The sequence below is a fragment of the Bombus pascuorum genome, unplaced genomic scaffold (assembly GCF_905332965.1).
Source record: "Bombus pascuorum unplaced genomic scaffold, iyBomPasc1.1, whole genome shotgun sequence".
Taxonomy (NCBI): domain Eukaryota; kingdom Metazoa; phylum Arthropoda; class Insecta; order Hymenoptera; family Apidae; genus Bombus; species Bombus pascuorum.
In genome coordinates, this window is record NW_026869729.1 from 241600 (window position 1) to 246070 (window position 4471).

At 38.4% G+C, this 4471-nt stretch overlaps 1 pseudogene; it reads left to right on the forward strand.

Annotated features, from left to right (window-relative positions):
* The first annotated feature begins 296 nt into the window (after nt 1-296).
* Nucleotides 297-3537, forward strand: LOC132915579 (zinc finger protein 510-like; annotated as a pseudogene).
* Nucleotides 3538-4471: the final 934 nt, after the last annotated feature.

A 4471-nucleotide genomic window follows, 5' to 3' on the forward strand; every position in this document is an offset into this window, starting at 1 on the left:
ATATGGCTCATTGCTGCTGTTCCCCATAGTGGAATTCCGTATGTCCAGATTGGTTTTATGATTATTTTGTATATTTTTAGTTTGTTTTCTGTGTTTAGTTTGGATTTTCGGATTATTAACCAGTGTATTTGTCTCCTTGCTGTCTGTATTTTGTCTATTATTGATTTGATATGTTGTTTCCATGTGAAGTGTGTATCTATGTGAAGTCCAAGGTATTTGACTTGCCGTGTTTGTGTTGTTTGCGTGCCGTTCAGGAAGATGTTTGGTGTTATTTGTTTTCTCAGTGTGAATGTGATATGGTTGCATCTGTTAGGGTTAGCTTTAATTTGTTTGTCTTGTAGCAATTTTTCTATTTTTGTGATGTGCTCTTGTAGTATTGCGGCTGCTGTTACAGGGTTAGTGTGCCTGACTAGCACAGCTGTGTCGTCCGCAAATGTCAGTATTTTGCTATTGGTAGTTGTTGGAATGTTGGCCGTGTATAGTGTGTATAGTATGCGTCCTAGGAAGCTTCCTTGCGGAACTCCTGCTTTAATGTCTTTGACTTCGGAGTGTGCGTCCTTGATTTTTATTGTGAAGGTTCTGTTGCTTATGTATGATTTTATTATTTGGTATATTTGTTCCGGGAATTGTTTCTTGATTGTTTGTATTAGGCTTTCGTGGTTTATTTTGTCGAATGCTTTCTCTATGTCCATGAATAGGATTGGTTCATAGGTTTTTCGTTTCTTAGGATGTTACATTAGGTTTGTATTTTTTCTTTGCAGCCTTCTGAACATGCATTAAGAATAAAGCCAATCGATCCAGAGATCTACGATGATTCGTTCTCAGTTGATACGAATACAGGGAATGAAAATGAAACAGCGACTTTTGAAGGTGAATCTTCGTATGGCGTTTATCGTATAAATGGAGAATCCGCGTGTCCTCAAGAAAATACTTATTTAGAAAATAACAAATCGGAACCTGATAAACGAACAAGTAAGCATAAAGTACCTTCAGACAACAGAATAAGTTGCAATGTTTGTTTGTTAAGTTTTCAAACTAAACATTTATTGGAACTGCATAATGAATTATATAACGGTGACGCATTTAAGTGTAATAATTGCACTGCAATCTTCACTATGCGTATTTCGTTGATACGTCATTTGAAGAAGCAATGTCGTACGAAGAAATGGCATGGATATAGATGTAATTTTTGTAACCGAATGTTTTCCTATAAAAAACATGTCCAATCTCACTTATTCCATGCGCATGAGAATGCAATATGTTCTGGTGAAAGCAAAATTACGAAAACATCTCCTGAATCGTTAGAAAAGTCGAAGAATTCGAATGGTATAGTAATGGCAGAATCAAATACTTCACACAGTCCCTCCCCCAAACATGTAAATAGCTCAATAAATATATCTTTGAAACCACCTAATAGTTCAAACGATACACCCACCAAGGGTTCGAGCAGCAAGATCAAGTCTACGCATCCGAAACGGTTAAACGATTCGCATGGTACACTTTCGAAAAGGATGACGCAGACCGTCCTTACAGACTTCTCGCTGGACAAAGACAAACCGAATGACGAATGGGTTAGCCGGAAAGTTATCGATACGGAGAATATACCTGGTACTGCGACTATTATTCCAACTCCGACGCTCGAGACATTTAGTAACAAGACATCAACGGCTTCAGAAGTTATTCAGATGTCCACTTCTGTTAAGCGAATCGAATCTCCTGTTAGGAAAAGACTGTTTGTTCAAACTCACGTGAATTTAGAAACAATGACATCTTTATTAAGCAACGAAATAAAAGCTGAATCTGAAAGCTCCAATACCTCGCACAATATGTCTTACAACCTTAGGCCAGTGAAAAGATGTTCTTCTCCTTCATATGATTTTTACGATTTATTGGAGTTTAAGACCTCTGAAAGATCAAGACCATCTTCTACAAAAAACAAGTCTCACTACATCTTTAATCAAAGTACAAGATCTGCGCCTGAGTCTAAGCGTAAAGAATGTGTGGTCCTTTTGGAGAACTGCGACAAATTCTTGGAGCCTACTAGTTTTGTGTCAAACGAAAACGAAGACGAAAACGAAGACGAAAACGAAAAGGAAAACGAAAAAGAACACAATGAAGCTTTCAAACAAGCAGTATTGCAAAATGTGAATGAGGAATTTGAAGGTTTTCGTGAAACAAGCTCGGCAGATAACTTGCGTTTGACAGCTGACACGATTGCGTCAAAGCGATTCAATGAATTTGCAAAATCTTTCGCTCATAGATTAATCGTACCTCAACAAGAATCGGTCGAGTTTAAGAAGAACTTTAAGGTCAATCGGCAGAAAAGATTTCAATGTCATATTTGTAAAAAATCGTTTTCTTTGAAGGAGAACCTGCGCGAGCACATGAAATTGTTCCATACGATTTACATGTCGAGCATATGCAACGCGCGTTACACGTCCATGAATAAGTTACTATCTCACTATCTACGTCAGCATATTGTGTTTAAACGAAGGGAATGTTGCGTGTGTTATGAGAAGTTTGACACGTCGGCATTGTTGAAGCGACACATGATTTTGCATTGTGTGGAGACCATAAGATCAAAAAAAGACTCTCTACCGGTCGATGTTGAAATAAATTGCAATGTATTGAAAAAACAACACAAATGCAAAGGTTGTCGCAAACGATTTTGGCTATACTCGTGTTTGAAACAACATGAGAATGTATGTCGTCGAATGAAGGTCTTAATACATAAACAACGTGTACGTCTTGTAAACCATTTGTCTCGGTCCTTGAAAGAACCAAGAACGAAAGGTTACTTAATGGGATTGCATGCGTAGAGGGTTACCAAGCGGACAAGATGAACGGAACAAAGTTTCCTTGCACTACTTGTGGGAGACAATTCCGAACATTTCGAATTCTGTGCAGACACCAGCGCACCTATTGCCAAACAGCCACAGAAAAGTGTAACGTTTGTAAGACGATGTTTTGCACTAAAAGATTATTACAGCTTCACATGCTTGCTACTCATACGCCTTCGTGCTCGGCTACTAAAAATTACAAGTTCTTTTTAAGTTCTGTAATCAAGGATTTATGAGGAAATCGAATTGTAAAATTCACGAACGACACTTGCATACTGGGTAGAATCCTAGACTGGTGCTGAATTCCGATTGCGCCTTGAAAGATAATCCAATCTGTAATATATGCCATTTGTTATTCGAATCCTACGAACGTTTAGTTGAGCGTGACATGTATTATTACAAGGGCAATGATTTTTTGTGCGCAATATGTGGTAAGTTGTTTCAAGGAATATACAAGTTTTATCATCACAACAAGTTGGAGCATTATCCGGGCGAGCCATGAAAATTGTACTTTTACAAATGCGATACTTGTAACGAAGGCTTTAGCTACGAATCACATTTCCACGCACATAAGCTACACACGTTCATTCGTACGATTCGGCCACTGACGAGGCGCGCGATCGCGATACATCGGATCAGAATTTTCGCATGTGTTCATGATTCTTTGGATAAATTAAGATAATCATAAGATAATAAGCATAGAGAATATTTAATACTTTGATTTATAGGTCGTTTCAAAATCGATTTTCACGGTATTTTGTATGAAATATATTGATATTTTTTTAAATATACTTTACAAGTCAAATCAACGCTTCTGACCTAGTACAAACTGCGCTCGACTCAAACTTCGAGCACTGAGTGAAGTGTGGATGTGAGCCCTAGGCGCTTCCTATTCACTGTTTGCGATGGTCTCAGTTTCTTGAACCAGAAGGTGTCAAGTATTCTAGGCTAGACCACCCGAAAAACCAGTGAAGTATATATTCTATACTGTCTCTAACTTTATTTAATATACATCGTTTTGTTCAAATAAGAGATAAAGAGATGTAACCGCGTTATCGTGTCGTTTACTAAGTGGCATTTGAAACAGCTTAATGAAAATTATAATAGATATATATGCATTAGATAGAGTAATAAATTAGTCTGCTTTTCTTTGACCGCATTATATTTATGTACTTTTATGTACGTATATGTTTCTGTGTGTGTGTGTGTGTTTGCGCGTGTGTCACGTCGAAGGCACAAAAGATCGCGGAATTAACGGATCGCCGGTAATCTCCTCGCGTTGCGGTTCGAACGAAACGATTCTTTCACAAACAAGGTGAAGAAAATAGACTTTGTATACAACAATGTATTTATTGTAGAAATCTGACGGAATGACGGTTACAACAGTGTAGTTCGGAATATTAAGACAGACTGATTCGAGATGCTAGAGCGGACTGACTTAACGCTAGTTCAGGAAGATCCTTCTGCCGAGAGTGTAGTCCCTTTGGAGGGGGCTCGTTTAGTTATTGTTTCAACAGGCGCGATATGCGGGGTGTTCGGCCTATCTGGTTACTGAGCGGATGGTCCTTTTAGGTGTGTGACATTCCCCCCTTCTTAGATTCGCTTTGCTCCGCTGAAGCGTATGGCTCTGG